The following is a 17659-nucleotide window of genomic DNA, read 5'->3' as shown; positions in this document are numbered from 1 at the left end:
TCAGGCGCTCGCCCGCAGGACTTCAGCACAGAAGGCCGAATTGATTGCCCTCACTCAGGCTCTCTGGTGGGCAAGAGAAGAATCAGTGACAATTTGTGCTGATGGTGGGTGTGCGATTGCAACAACTCACATGCGTAGTGCTGTTGCAGGGTATGGGGACTCCACAGAGGCAAGAGGGAACTGGGCCATAGATGAAGTGGCCTGGAAGGCTGCCCTTTAAACCAGTGGGGCCTCTACAGATTCTGGTGGGTAAAGGCTGAACTCCATAACTAATTTTTACTCAAGTTCTTACAGGCTTTACAGTCTACCCAGAAAGCAATCCAGAAGCAAATGTGAGACGTTCTGCCTACTTCTGATCCGGTCCATCCCTTCCAACCTGGTGACTCTGTTTGGGTAAAGACCACCCAAGGACTGACTCCTACCTGGAGGGGACCACATACCGTGATCCTGACCACCCCCACTGCTCTCAAGGTTGCAGGACTGAACACCTGGATACCAGAAACACCCCCTGCGGATTCGTTGCTCCACAAGGCTAAAAGAAGCTTATGGGACAAGGGGAGGGGGGGTGGGAATGAGGAGGAAACTGGTCTTGCAAGGTGTGTCAGGCCATAATAACTGTGAACAATGCACTGCCCTGGGGGAGGGGGAGGGTCGTTATCACTGGCCCCAGGATAGCGGATATGGCCTGGGGACCCCCAATACCTGGGGGCCTTCCTGTAAGCCCAGGAAAGGGGGCGGAACCATATCTGCAAGACAAAGACCCCAGAAGGTTATAAAAAGTGAAGCTCTCTGCATGTTTCCTCACTCTGATTTGGAAATTATTCCGGGAGTCCACTAGTGTTAATAAATGGGGTCCCTCCCTTTCTCTAGGAAGCGTGCTTGGTATTTCTTTGGTCTTCTGTAACATAATGATTTAAAAAAAACAACATATCTTCATTATCTCTCAGGTGTCAAGGTCAGAAGTTTATATCCTCTGCTCAGGGTCTCACAAGGTGGCAATCTATGCATTGAACAGGCTGCTTTCTTTCTAAGAAGTCAGGGTCCTTTTACAAACTCTCATGGTTACTCACAGAATTCAGTTACTTGCTGTTACTAGTATACTGATTGAGGTTCCACTTTCTTGCGGGCTGTTAGTTGGGGCTGCACAGCTCCTGGAGGCCCCTTACCTCTTAATTTCCTAAAATCTGGCCTTCTCACAGCCACTCAAATATAACCACTTAAGTCTTCAAAGCCAGTAGGAGAAGCTCTTACCCCAGTCAGTTAAATGGAGTCTTATATAACCAATCCACGGGGTGACCATTTCACTTCTGTCATGTTCGATGGGCTAGAAGTAAGTCACAGGTTCTACTGAGCTCTAAGGGGAGATAACTATAAAAGGACACACATGATTCAGTGAGATTCATCTTAGCATTTTGCCTACCTCACTAGACAATGACTGCATTTATCTGCCCTGGGATTCATCAAGCTAACTGTTGAACACCCTCTCCCCCTCCCCGACACACACACATATTCCTGAGTCTTTAGCTAATTCTCCTATTATTCTACTACACCAGCCATGGGCAAACTACTGCCCACGGGCCGGATCCGGCCCTTCGGCTGTTCTATCTGGACTGCGGAGCTGAAAGAGCAGAGGGTTCTCTTGCTCTCCCCTCCGCTCCTTCACCAGCAGCAGTGTTAACATGGAAACGTCAGGAAACAGGGCTGCAGCTCCTTCTTCTGAGTGGGCGGATTTATATCCGCCCATTCAGTAGAAGGAACAACCTCTCAATCTTCCAGAGGCTCCTTGTAATGCCCTCGGACGCGTCCCCGGACATCACCCTGGGAATGCGTAGACACGTTATCATGCTGATGTAGGGAGACACGCCCCTGGAGAGCACAGTATCAGAGCATTAGCTAAAAAGGAGACCAACAACACTGTTCCCACTGAAGTTGATGTTTTAAAGACCAAAAACCTTTCAACCCAGTCTACATTGCCATCTACATCTACGTCCCGGGCATAATTTGGAAGTTGCACTAAAGAAAATGTTTGCCGAAACCGGTTTGGCTCAGTGGATAGAGCGTCGGCCTGCGGACTGAAGGGTCCCGGGTTCGATTCCGGTCAAGGGCATGTACCTTGGTTGCGGGCACATCCCCAGTGGGAGGTGTGCAGGAGGCAGCTGATCGATGTTTCTCTCTCATCGATGTTTCTAACTCTCTATCCCTCTTCCTTCCTCTCTGTGAAATATCAATAAAATATATTTTAAAAAAAAATGTTTAATTTACTGTTTACACATTTTGTTCTTTTCTATTTGTTTTAGTTTTAAATTATTTTATTATATTTAAGTTTAATTTGAAAGGCTTTTGTACCTTTCCTTTGTTAGGCAATTTTATTTTGCCTTTGCCATCTTCAATATAAGGTATGTTATTGTGCTATGATTCCTCCATTTTTTGAAGTTTCAAATTATAATAATTAGTGTTTACATTCTTCTTGTTAAAATATTTGAAATGAATAAAACTATTGAAATAAAAAAAAAAGACCGTACCCTTTTATGTAATGATGTTTACTTTGAATTTATATTAGTTCACACAAACACTCCATCCATGCTTTTGTTCCGGCCCTCCGGTCCAGTTTAAGAATTCATTGTGGCCCTCGAGTCAAAAAGTTTGCCCACCCCTGTACTACACTGTCTTACTACAACTAGAATCTTGTCAGTATATGTAGGCTGTTTTTCTAAATATCTGTCATCAACTTATTTTTCTCATAATTTACTATCAATAATAATAATAATAACAATGGATAAAGTTTATGGGGTATTTTCTAATTTACAAAACACTTGATGTGTTTTTTTAATTTTATCTAAAAATTCAGTAATGTTTTAGTCATCCCAGTTGATACATTAAACACTTTTGCTCAGAAGCTAAACAGTAATTTTCATAATAGTATCCTAGTAGTGTTAATTGAAGCCTTGATTTTGATCTGATTTTTTTTTTTTTTTTTTTTTTGGCTACTCTGAAATTGGAATGGCCAGATACCCTTTTCCCTGAGTTCTTTTGCTGGCTCCCATAATCAGGTCAATTACCTCTCATTCTGATTCAATTTGTCAAATGCTAAAGGCAAAATAAAATTAGTTTTTAGATTTGCTATAACGCTGAAAATTTATATACACACATTTGACTAAAAAGAGGTTAATGAAAAGATATAAAATAAAGATGAGAATGTGGTTTATTAGTAGCAACTGAGCATAAATCAAAAATCAAGAAGTAAAAGTTAAGTAGAAAAGACAACTATTCTAGGAACAAATGTCAACAAGATCACAAAAAGAAGGAAAAGGTGTTATTTAAATTTAAAAGAAAACTTACTGACTGTATTTCAGCATTATATAAATTTGAGATTTACTGATTTTGAATTATAAATACTGGAAGCCAAATTTTTAAGGTTATAAATTACATGAAAAAATGCTCCCTTACCTCAAGTTCTGAGACTATAGTTAACTCATATTTACCCTTCACCACTACATTTAAAACAAATCCATAAAAAAATTTAATTTCAAAAACTGTATCAAACTATTTACATTAATATATGTATATAGAGTGAAATGTACTCTAGTATAAAGAAAAACATCTTAAGTTAAAAGAATATGAAATAGCAATGCTCATGCTAACACACAAGTAATAACTATTTGATAAAAATATGCAATTTACATTATTCTTTGCATGGAAAACATAAACCTATTATTCATAGAAAAAGAGATAAGAAATTAGAGGCAAATATAAATAAACAGAGATGGTTTAATAAATTATAATTATTAAATACAACTGAGTATTTCTGTACTTATTTATTAAAGTTGTCATTGGACTAAGGAAAACTAGAAATTTAGCTAATATACTCAGTATCAAACAGGACCTGAACATTATATGCTCCATTCTACAATAACATCCTTCTTTGAATTTCACAAAGCAAATATATAATTTTGCTCATTAAATAAATAAGTGAAAAGCAAGAAGTTGATTAAGATACCAAGCCTTTAACTTTCTATCCCAGAAATCATAAGTACATATCATCCAAGATTCTAATTCATAATTAGTGATTCATTTTTCTACAACATATAGCTTATAAATACAGCTGATGGATTTAACAAATCAACCATGCTATGTTCTATTGTGCTGTAATAAGCAGATATCAGTCCTTGTGTTGAAGATAGGATGTCTTATGTCTTTGTCTTGCAGCTATTAACAATTTTCCAAATATTTTTTCAATAATTGGCTAGTTCACTCACTTGAGAAAAGTTTTACCAAGCCATCTCCAAGGCCTAGAAACTGTCAGAACTATCTCAGAATAGAAAAATCTAACAGACAAACTTAAGAGGGGATTGCTAAGTCTCTCTTTCCAAAGTAAAAACTTTCTAAAAGCCTATCCAGTTGACATCTGCATCCTTTTCACTGCCAAGAAGTGTGTCATATTGTGCCACTATCTGAAAGAAAGGGTATTATAGTAAATATTTTTAAATTGTTCTATTCGCAAGGAGGGAGAGAAAAATGAATATTGGATGAGTGTCTAACAATGTCTGCCACTCCTATGGATACACACATATGTTCCATAGGATTGGATGACTGCAGATAAATGGGCAAATAAATACAGCAATCTGCTAAGATTGATTACACCACAGGGGTGGGAATGGAGGTTAGAAGAGGTTATTATCTTTTACACCATTTGTATACTGTTTCTCCTATCACATTAAAAACACATGCTCATTTTATTTCAAACAAAATAAATAAGAATAATTTTTTAAATGGATGAAAACATGTCACAAAAAGAAAAACCAAATAATAATGAAGAGCTTACTTTAACTTACATTAAAGCCTACAGTAGAATAAATCTATGAAATATAATACTCTATTTAAAATGTTATACTAGCCATAATCACCAACAGATAAAGACAGATACAGTAAACAGTGTTCATTTCTTGAAGAATAGATGAGAAGAAGAGGGGACAAATTAGAAATATTAATTTTAGCTTATGTAATTTTTAAAAACCACTTGCATAGAATAACTGTATGAACTATGAAGACAAAGTGATAACATTTAGACAAATGAATATGAAGGAGGAAAAAGAGGATACATGAGGGTTCAGAAGGGTTAACCGTATTTGGAGATGGTGAGAACTTCAAACTGTCAGGCTAGAAGAGAGCATATAGTGGAGGAGCAGGAGATATGCCTGGAAAAGTGGTTGCCATTGGAGACTCACAGAGGAAAATGGAATAACACAGGTATGAGTTTAAATTAATTTTTAGTCAGCAGAGATTTATATTGAAATTGAGATGGGGCTAGAATTATATGTACAAATTCAGGAAAACAATTGGAGATGAAGCACATAAACAGGAAGCAGATAGTGAGGTGATAATTTACTCATATTAGGGTAGAGATGATGATTGCATGTTTGGGGTGATGTTGCTGTATTTATGGACATGTTTTCCTTGAAGGTAATATTGTTAATACAGAAAGTATTGTGAACATTTTCACAAGATTAAAACATCTTGACCTCTTATCAGATCTGTGAATACCTCAGTATGATTGGATATAGAGTATAGGAAAGCGAAAGGCTAGTCAGGTAGAACACTCGCTCTGTGTGCATAGTAGCAAGATCTTGTAAGTTGTGCATAAGAGTTTAGGCATCCAAAAGGAAACCAATGAAAGAAGGGTTTTTATGTAATAAAAGTTGTTGTGGAAATGTGCAAAGGAAAGATTAAAGCATGGGTAAGACACATAGACCAATTTGGCAAATCTTTGAAAAATCCCAAAGGAAGATGTTCAAAACCTGACCTAAGGAAAGGAATGGATGTGGTGCATGTAAAAACAAAACAAACAAACAAAAAAATCAAGAGACTGTGCTTGATTCTAGACTGAAAAATTACTGTCTTCTGCTTCATCTAGTAGAGAGAATAACATGTATAAATAGGTTTACTTAATTTAAAATAGCCACTTTTTTCCAGTTTTGTAAACTACATTTAGGTGTCATGTGAAGAAATCTGTACTCCAAGTAATGAACATATGTTTGCATATTGGATAACACATTTCACTATAAACACATTGCACTTAAGAACAACATTTCACACCATAAAACTGATCAATATGCTTCTTCCAGATAAAACTTAAACTTAAAAAATCTCTAAACTTTCTGAATAATGCATTAATTTACATGGATATATTGCAAGAGTATGTTTACAGAGTGCTTAAGTTGTTGTTGAGTGTTTCATTTGACCTAAAGTTTAAATGTTAAGTAAAATATTAATATCTTAAGCTTTCTAAAATACCAGAAGTCATTATGTTAACCAGGAAGAGGCTAGACTATCCTGTTAAAACAGTGATCGATCTCAATGGCTTAAACAACATAAAAACGAAATGCAAACCCAAAGGTACACTTCTCATTATGGCTATACATTTGTCTCAGATTTGCCTCACAATAGGACGCTGAGAAGTGGAATTTCCTTTATCTGGAATATCTCCGGGCACCTTAGCAGAAGGGAGGGGTCATAGTACACATTGTCTAGTAAAGGCTTCTGCCTGGAAGCTACACATGGTCTTTGCAGTCATATATCATTTGCCAAAGCAAGTAGTGAGGACAGTTTTAACTTACATATAGAGATACACAACCCTATCATGTAGCAGGAAAAAAAATTAGAATTAAAGGTCAATTGAACCAATATCTATCACTGTAACACACTATAATTTTTCTTCCAATGAGAAGACATCTTGATAAGCAAAACAAGAAAAGCAAATACAGCTGGAACAGAGTTTCTATTCTTGTGCTTAACATTAGCACATTTGGGATAAGTACACTGAGTAACAGAGTTTTGAATGAACATTAAATCTAATGGCTCTTTGGCTTTCTAGAAAAGTTAAGTATGTTAGAAATATAGAAGAGAAACAGAACTCCCATCTCACTCCAAAATATTTTTTAAAAATATAGACTTTAGTTATAGTTGCTAATGACTCTCTCATACAGGACACTTAAATGCTATGCATAATTGACAAGCATATACCACATTTAAATATTTTTTATTGGTTACAAAATGAATCTTTTCCCCAAAAGACTAAGTTTAAAACAGAATCTGGACAATGATTTTAATATAGTACTATCTGAAGTAGTTATTTTTGAAGTTTTAGTTTCTGTGGATCTCTAAAATTGAAATGATTGTTGAAAAACAAAACTTTACATAATGTGGTATAGCATACTAATAAGTATCTATTTAATTTTTTTATTCATCACCTATGTAAAGAAAATTACAAAGAAAATAAAAACAGAAATAAAATCCTTTCCTTTCAGTCTGTAAGGTACCCTTTTCTAAAAGACAGATGCATTAGTTAGTGCAGGGGTGGGAAACTTTTTACTCGAGGGCCACAATGGGTTCTTAAACTGGACCGGAGGGCCGGAACAAAAGCATGGATGGAGTGTTTGTGTGAACTAATATAAATTCAAAGTAAAGGAGCGGAGGGGAGAGCAAGAGAACCCTGCGCTCTTTCGGCTCCGTGGGCCAGATAGAACAGCCGAACGGGCCGGATCCGGCCCGCAGGCCGTAGTTTGCCCACTGCTGAGTTAGTGCCAAGATATTTAGAGGTCTCAAATATCCTATATAATAAAAGCCTAAAATGCTAAGTGTCCAGTCGTCCGGTCATCTGTTCAACCAATCAAAGCTTAATATGCTAATGATATGTTAAGGTCGCTCAACCACTAGCTATAATGCGCACTGACCAGCAGGGGACAGATGCTCCAACTGGTAGGTTAGCTTGCTGTTGGGGTCAAACCAATCAGGAATGAGCGAGATGGGCTGGACATGCCCTGGAGCCCTCTCACAGTCCCTCCCCAGATAGCCAATCTCCCGCGTCCCTCCCCAGCCCAATTGTGCACCGGTGGGGTTCTTCGGCCTGGCCTGAACCCTCTCGCAATCTGGGACTCCTCGGGGGATGTCAGAGAGCTGGTTTCAGAGCGATCCCACAGGACAGGACAAGAGACTCCACTAGTGCATGAATTCATGCACCTCAAAACAACTAGAGGCCCGGTGCACAAAATTCGTGCACGGGGGGGGGGGGGGGGGGGTTATGCCTCAGCCCAAACTGCACCCTCTCCAATCTCCTCAAGGGATATCCGACTGTCCGTTTAGGCCTGATCCTACTGGGAAATAAAAACAGAAATAAAACAGGCAGTTGGACATCCCTCTCACAATTCAGGACTGCTAGCTCCCTGCCTGCCTTCCTGATTGCCCCTAACTGCTTCTGCCTGCCAGCCTGATCACCCCCTAACCACTCCCCTGCCAGCCTGATTGATGCCTAACTGCCCTCCCCTGCAGGCCTGGTCCCCCCCCAACTGCTCTCCCCTGCAGTCCTGGGTCCCCCCCCCACAACTGCCCTTCCATGCAGGTCTGGTTGCACCCAACTTCCCTCCTTTGCTGGCCTGCTCACCCCTAACTGCCCTTCCCTGCAGGCTTGATCGCCCCCAACTGCCCTCCCTTGCAGGCCTGGTCCCTCCCAAATGCCCTCCCCTGCTGGCCAACTTGTGGCGGCCATCTTGTGTCCACATGGGGGCAGCCATCTTGTGTGTTGGAGTGACGGTCAATTTGCATATTACTCTTTTATTAGATAGGATTACATAAAGAATAGCAACCACATACTGAGTACTTTCTGGCTACCAGGCATGATATAATAGGTGTTTTACATATATATAAATATATATATTTATACATATATACACACATATATATGTTCTTTAACGTGTGTAGAACATTTCTAAGGTTAAATATTACATTCCAGTGTTTTTTGAGGCATAATTCACATAGCATAAAATTAATTCTTCAAAATGTACAATACAAAAACTTTTATGTATTAACTAGAGGCCCGGTGCATGAAATTCGTGAATGGGGGGGCGGTGTCCCTCAGCCCAGCCTGCACCCTCTCCAATCTGGGACCCCTCGAGGATGTCTGACTGCCCGTGTAGGCCCACCAGAATCGGGCCTAAACGGGCAGTCAGACATCCCTCTCACAATCCAGGACTGCTGGCTCCCAACTGCTCGCCTGCCTGCCTTCCTGATTGCCCCTAACCGCTTCTGCCTGCCAGCCTGATCACCCCCTAACCACTCCCCTGCCAGCCTGATTGAGGTCTAACTGCTCCCCTGCCAGCCTGTTTGCCCCTAACTGCCCTCCCCTGCAGGCCTGGTCAACCCTAACTGCCCTCCCTTGCAGGCTTAATTGCCCCCAACTGCCCTCCCTTGCAGGCCTGGTCCCTCCCAACTGCCCTCCCATGCTGGCCATCTTGTGGTGGCCATCTTGTGTCCACATGGGGGCATGATCTCTGACCACATGGGGGCAGCCATCTTGTGTATTGGAGTGATGGTCAATCTGCATATTACTCTTTTATTAGATAGGATAGAGGCCTGGTGCATGGGTGGGGGCCAGCTGGTTTGCGCTGAAGGGTGTCCCGGATCAGGGTAGGAGTTCCCTAGGGGCGTGAGGTGGCCTGGGCGAGGGGCCTGTGGTGGTTTGCAGGCCAGCCATGCCCCCTGGCGACCCAAGCAGAGGCCCTGGTATCTGGGGTTTATTTATCTTCTACAATTGAAACTTTGTAGCCTGGAGTGGAGCCAAGCCTTCTGTTCCCTCCGTGGTGGTAGCCATTTCTGTTGGGATTTATTTATCTTCTATAATTGAAACTTTGTAGCCTTAAGCGGAGGCCTGGGCCGGCCAGGGTGTGCGGAAAACTTGGCTTCTTCCATTGCCTGGGAAACCCAAGCCTCCCTCCTGCTCTCTCTGTGGCCGCAGCCATCTTGGTTGGGGTTAATTTGCATACTCGCTCCTGATTGGCTAGTGGGCATGGATTATGGGTGTGGCTTGTGGGTGTAGCAGAGTGATGGTTAATTTGCATATTACTCTTTTATTAGATAGGATTTTGCAACCATCACTACTATATAATTTTAGAACATTATCATCATCCCCAAAAGAAACTCCATACACATTAGTAGTTACAAGGCTTTGTAACTACTAATTAGTATTTGTCTACTTGGGCATTTTATACTAGAAGCCCGGTGCATGAAATTTGTGCACAGGCGGGGGGGTGTTCCTCAGCCCAGCCTGCACCCTCTCCAATCTGGGATCGGGCCTAAACCAGCAGTCGGACATCCCTCTCACAATCCAGGACTGCTGGCTCCCAACTGCTCGCCTGTCTGCCTGCCTGATTGCCCCTAACTGCTTCTGCCTGCCAGCCTGATCACCTCCTAATCACTCCCCTGCCAGCCTGATTGATGCCTAACTGCTCCCCTGCCAGCCTGATCAATGCCTAACTGCTCCCCTGCCAGCCTGTTTGCCCCTAACTGCCCTCCCCTGCAGGCCTGGTCACCCCCAACTGCCCTCCCCTGCCGGCCATCTTGTGGCAGCCATCTTGTGACCACATGGGGGTGGCCATCTTGTAGGAGGGTGTGATGGTCAATTTGCATATTACCTCTTTATTATATAGTATAAATAGAATCATATAATATGTGTCTTTTCTGTAAAAATTCTTTCACTTAGCATAATGTTTTCAAGATTCGATCATGTTTTAGCACGCATTAGTACTTAATTCATATCTGTGGTAGGATAATACTATATTGTATTCATGAACTACAATTTGTTTATTTACTCATCATTTGGATTGTTTCCAATTTTTAGCTATCATTAATAATGCTGATATGAACATTTGTGTTTATGTTTTTGTGTGAAAGTGTGTCTTTAATTTTCTTGGTATACATCTAGGAATGGGAGGTCTGGATGATATGGTACTTATGTTTAAATTTTTGAGGTACTACTAAACTATTTTCTGTACTGGTAGCATTTTTATATTCTCATCAGTAATCTATTCAATTTCTCTGGCCATTATTTAAATTGAGTTATTTGACTTTTTATTGTTGAGTTTTTTACATATTTACATTTACATGTTCTTTATGTATTTCAGATATGCGTTCCTTATGAGATATGTGATTTGTAGAAATTTTCTTCCACTTTATTGATGGTATCCTTTGAAACACAAAAATTTTCAATTTAATCAAGTTCAATTTATCTTTTTCTTATTTTGGTGCTATGCTTTTGCTGCCTTATCTAAGAAACCTTTGCTAATCCAAAGTGAAGAAGATTAATCACTATTGTTTATTTGCCTTATAATCTTAGCTTTTACATGTAAATCAAAGAACACTTTGAATTTTTCTTGTATATGGTATGAGTTGGGGGTCCAACTTAATTCTTTTGCCTACAGATATCTAGTTGTCCTGGTACCATTTGTTGAAAAGACTATGCTTTCCTCATTTAATTGTATGGCCTCCTTTTTGGATCACATTCCAGTTTTATTTTATTTATTTATTTTTTAATATTTTTTATTGATCTCAGAGAGGAAGGGAGAGGTAGAGAGAGATAGAAACATCAATGATGAGAGAGAATCATTGATCAACTCCCTCCTGCACGCCCCTCACTGGGGACTGAGCCCACAACCCAAGCATGTGCCCTTCACTGGAATCGAACCTGGGACCCTTCAGTCTGCAGGCTGATGCTCTATCCACTATTCCAAACCCACTAGGGCACATTCCAGTTTTAGAGATGAGCAAATGGAGGCTAAGAAGATAAAGTATAATGTGCAGAACATACTAGTAATGTCATATAAGTGGTAGAGATATTTTTCAAGCCTGAACTGCTTAGCTTCAAAATCTTTTCACCATACCAGAAGCTCCCAGTTGCTGTATCCTGGGGGTAAAGGGTATAGCAGAAGTATAATTTTATAATAATATTGCTTAGTCCGCATTATTGTGAATATCAATTAGATTAATATGCATAATAATAATTTGAAACTGCTTCAAGTAGAAATTTTATAGTACCTATACAATCTGAAAGTACCTGGTCTGTGTATTTGTTGAATTATATTTTTATCCACCTTGTTTGTCTGGTTCACTACTATTCAATTGCTTTGTATAGTGACTCACACTGAGTAGAATTCAACCAGTAAAATAATTTTATAAGTAAAGATTTACTATTCATGTTGGAGTTGTTATTATTGCTAAGTAAAAATTTACAAGTAGACCAGTTGTGCACACACTTTTGAGTCACTTGGATTCTTATATTAAAATGTCACCATATTGATATTTTATATACTATAAAATTCAAAGAAATATAAACAAGAAATAGATTTTATGCATTTTCTTAATGAATTAGTTCTTAATGAACCCCAATATCATACACTAGATGGTATAGCAACCTGGTCATAATAGACATATTCATAATTGAAATGTTTGACTATATTTATTAAATAATTTGGTGGAAAGCTCTATTATCATTATTGTTTTCATCATTAATGTCAGGAACTATAAATCAACTTAAAACTACTCATTTTTACTCACTTAAAGATCTACACTAGCTCCTGAACCAACAGGTGACCCATTAGTTTAAGAAACTCATTAAACATAATCAGTATGACTCTAGTGCTTTAATATCCAATGTTTCTAGAAGAATAAAGATTATGAATTTCATTTAAACTATATTTACTGATGGAATTATCCATCTTACCTAATAAAAGACAAACATGTAAATTGACCACTACGCCACCAGCCAATCAGGAGTGATTTGCAAATTAACCCAACAAAGATGGCGGTTAATTTGCATACACAAGGGCTGAGTGACAGGGTGGGGGGGCAGGATGCTTGTGTTGTCACCATGGTGACAACGCAGACATTCTGCCCCACCCCCGTCTCTCAGGGCCTCTGGACAGCTTGGGAAGGTGGTGCTGGAGCGGAAACAGGCGGCTCTGGGGCCTGAGTGGAAAGGGGCTGGGCCGGAGAGGAAAGGCAGTGCCGGCAGCCAGGGAAAGGAAAGCCCATTCTAGCACAAATCTTCGTGCATCAGGCTCCTAGTTTTATTATAAGATGAAAGCTGATTTTATTTTGGTCATTTAAACCATATTAAAGGTATCATTCTTTACTTGATTTCACAACTTATTTAACAATTTATATCATGCAAGTGGTATAGAATATGGGATAAAATAAATATCAATTTTATAAATTAGTTATTCTAATATAGAACCCAATAAACTGCAAACAGAAATAATGAATGGTGAATAATGAAAGCAATTTCTCCTTTGCTCTTCTAAATATTAATATGTGTCAAACCAACAAACAAAAATCATGGAGTTTTCAGCAATAACATCAACTAAATACATTAAATGAAATAAAATGCATTTATAAATGCTACCATAAAATGTTAAACATAAAAAAAGAGCTCTAAGAAAAATAAAACAATGGCTGATGTAACACTTGAAATGAACTGACAGAGCAAAAGGCATTAGCTTATTAAACTATGCTTTGAAAATACTTAACTGATATTAAGGTCTATAGGATATCCTCATTCAAATTCACTGTAAAATTATGGAGCTCCTTACACTCCCAATTAAAAAATAATTGATAATAAGGATATGCCTTAGATAATCTACTAAACACTTATCTAATGCATAATCATCCATAAAATAATTATCACAAATGAATGATATGCAGGGTGGCTCTAGTGTTACAGCTGTCTCCCTCTTATAGGGCAGGGAGAAAATTCAATATTTGATAAAGGGACCTACTTCTGTCCTGGTCCTTCTCTAGTTTTACATTGTGCCACCTTAATTTTTTTTCAATTTTCTGATTTTTATCTGAGTCTCATGCTTTATCAAGTTTAGCAGTCACTTTTATTGTACAAAAAATTTCATGCACATTTTTACGCAAAATTTGACATTAAATCCTAAGTCCCTGAGCTTGCATTTGCATCAGACATTACTAGTTTTCTTCACCTGGGGAAAATAAAGGAAGAAAAGCTCTTATTTTTTGTGCCACTTGAAATTATCCTTCTTTGCAGCAGTAATTGATGCTGTGTATTTACTTGGTTGCTCAAACAAATAGGGTTATCTTTGAAATTTATGTTAGAGTGTTAAATCCATGGCCTTTGTGAAGACATTATAGCTGAATACACTTTCATACTGGTATTCTTCATTCAATGTATTTTTCTTAAGAATAGAGAAGCTCTAAAGGTTAATAGCAAAATATAACATTCCAATGTTTACTCAGATTATTTTTCATTTTACTATATATTTTGGGTAGTCTTTCCTGCTTATTGGGAGATGGTACTATGTTATGGTAGCATTATACAATGTATCATAAGTTGTCATAGTTTTATTAAAAACAATAGAAATATTACTTTTTTAAAGTTTAGCTAGAGCTGGACTCTAAAACCATCTGAAATCCTTACAATTATATATATATATTCAAAATTGTATATATAAACACACAAAGACATATATTTAATTTATTCTCCTTTATTTTCTTTTGTTTAATTTCAATTGGAGAAGTGTTGAACAAATTGTTTCATAATCATTATTTGCTACATTTATACTGCTTTTTAAGATATTAAATCAAACGAATAATTGTTGGCTTAAAAGGATATATCCATAATGTATTGTCAGATTGAGGAGGAAACTGGTCTTGCAGAACTTGTTATCTAAATGCAGAGGCCATGGAACTGTGAACAATGCACTGCCCTGGGTGTGTGTGTGTGGCAGGGGGGGGGGGGAAGAGAGTCGTTATCACTGGCCCCAGGACATGGGATATGGCCTGGGGACCCCCAACACCTGGGGGCCTTCCTGTAAGCCCAAGAAAGGGAGCGGAACCATATCTGCAAGACAAAGACCCCAGAGCTTATAAAAAGTGAAGCCCTCTGTGTGTTTCTTCACTCTGATTTGGAAATTATTCCCGGAGTCCACTAGTGTTAATAAACGGGGTCCCTCCCTTTCTCTAGGAAGCGTGCTTGGTATTTCTTTGGTCTTCTGTAACAAAATGAGTAATGTTTGAGTATAAAACATGCTGAGGAAAAAAAATACAGCTGTAGATGATTACTTCTTGAATATCTGTAAAAACCTATCATTTGAATACACACATGAAGATTGTGTATATGTTTAAATTATTTTGTATCTTATAATAGTCCCATGACACTTTTACAACAGGAAAAAAAATGAGGAAAATCTTCTGAAAAGAGGGGAATGCCAATAAGTGAAGTTTGGTTTTATTGTTTTACTCAACTTTTGTCTACTTGCAACTATAATCTGTTCAAACTATCTCAAATGAAAACTAGATGGGATGAGAAAAAACAAGGACATTAAGGGGTCTATAGGTTTTAAAGCACTGGACTGACAACCCTCAGTTGAGTGGGTGGAAGCTCCCGGAAGACCAGGAACCTACATCTCCACATCTCAGAGCTAAACGGTCTCTGTAACAGCCACTTCTTTCTGCATCTTCTCTCTTGACTGACATTCTCTTGAACTTTATTGTGCCCATGCCACCTGTGCTATATCTCTCTTGAATAATATGACCACAAAATAGCAGTTTCTTAGTTTTTCAGATTTGAAACAATTGATTGACATCATTTATACGAGCAAGCCTGTATGTCATAAATCACAAGGCAGCTTTTGAATTATTTTTCCTTCATTTCAGAGGCAGCTCCTGGTGTGGCCAGCTGTGGCTATGGGTGTTAATATTTTATTGATTCTAAAGAAGCAGTGGGCAAAGTTTTCCCCTGAAAGGGGTTCCTCAGATAGCTGGTATAGAGTATGGATTTGTAGCCCCCCAAAATGGCTTATTATAAACATTTTGCCTCTGACTGAACAATAAAATAAAAATAAAACAGTATTTAAGGGATATAAATCTAATAGTGATCATAAGATTGGATAGGGTATGATTATAGAAAGAGAATTATGTTTGAAGCCATTCCCACAAATTAATGTTCTAAATGGCCCCACATTTACAAGAAGAATGAGGAAAAGAGGCATTCTTTTACAGAAGATAGAATTCAATAGAATTCTAGGTGATTTAGGTCTCATCCAAGGGAGAAAATATAAGCTGAAAGAGACTGCATAATATCTCTTCCAAGATTTAAACCATTCCTGAAACCAAAAGTCTCTATATTCGAGCTGTGACGTAAATTGGTTTACTAGGTACATATTTTGTTAATTATTTTAGTCTTAAGACTTTAGTTCATTAATTACATTGGCCTTAAGGCTAACTAAAGTTCTAGGCCTAATCTTGTGCTTCTGTAAAGATCAAATTATTTCTGCTCCAAAGATACCTATTCAGCATTCCCAACACCCCAACATTTGTCCACGAGCATAAATAAACTGACTAAGCCAAAATTGTGTAGCAAAGAAGAAAATGATACTCAAGTTCTTTTCATTATACCTGGGGGAGGCCAAGGAGTATAAAATAGTTGTTAAGGCTCTGGAACCAGGTCTCTAGGTTGTATCCTTAGTCTCAAGTAATTACGTGAAGTTGGACTATTCACTTTAGCCTCCATTGCTTCTGTTTCCTCAGCTGTGCAAAGAAAATAATATCCTTTATCCTAGGACTATAATTCATTTTAAATGAGTTGTTCAAAATAAACTTTTCAGAATTATCTTTGAAATCTATAAAAAGCTAAATAAATATCCAATGTTTTATGACAGTTGAGACCCCTCTTCAAATTGAAGTATGGTAGCAATCGACTCAGGTAGAAACTGCTGTTTGGCTTCTGTACTTATTTGTTTGCTAAAACAATAGAAAGTTATTTTGATTTTCTCAACTTATGTATGATTGAATACTCCATTGATGGTGGTTTGAATATCCCATTGATTGTGATCTCACTGGTTACTGAAGCACATTCTTCTGGGAACCAGGACAGCTCAATTATCCTAAATTGTCTCAGTAGGTACAGTAATGAGTTTCGGTTGAGTCAGTGGTCCCGGAATCTGGACAGCACAATTATTCTAAATTGCCCCCATGGTCCCAGATAATGTGTTTCTTTTGATTCAGTGATTTGTAGATACTTTAGATAACTAACGTGCTCAATTTTGCTTCTGTAATTGCTTTGCATGAAACAGGTTCCTCATCCCAGACCCAAAGATGTAATCGATACCTTTGTGATATTCTGCCAATATAAGCCAGATGTGGCAAGCTATTTGGGGCTGCGAGATTTGGAGTACTGAATTGCTCCCTCGTATGCCACCAGCTTTTAATAAATGACTCCATAATTCGACTTCTTGAGGCGTCCTTTGTGAGACTCGGGGTACACTAAAACAAAATTTGACTTGCTTCCTCCTGTCACGGCCTAAAATTTTGAGGTTCTTATTCCAAAGCAATTAAAAGAGTCCAATCTCAATATGTCATTCAAAGTATACACTCATAAAACCACACTCATACCCCACACAGCCATACACACAGACACAAGCAACTTAAAATATTCAACTATAGAAAAATCTATGAACAAGAATATATGTTTTTACAGTTGTTTCTATTTAAATGTGATAAGTAAATTGTACTCTTTCTCTTAGTGGAAAAAAGTTTAATCATATTTTTAAAGAAGAATACATATGTCCATGATGCAAGGATTATTTACTTTCTTCATAAAAAATTATATTATTGAACTAAGTTTTGCTAAATAGTTGGATAAACTACAATTCTTCTTATCTCAAGGAAAGTAATATAAAAATATTTTCTAAACATTCTGCTAATATATACACATATGGAGAGATAAAACCTTGGGCTATTTAATGACAATTTTAACAACAGATAAAGTATGACTTCCCGGTGATCAACAGTAATAAAAAGATCATGAACTAAA

This window comes from Plecotus auritus (genome assembly GCF_963455305.1).
Source record: "Plecotus auritus genome assembly, chromosome: 1".
NCBI classification, from domain to species: domain Eukaryota; kingdom Metazoa; phylum Chordata; class Mammalia; order Chiroptera; family Vespertilionidae; genus Plecotus; species Plecotus auritus.
This window is presented reverse-complemented; position numbering follows the sequence as displayed.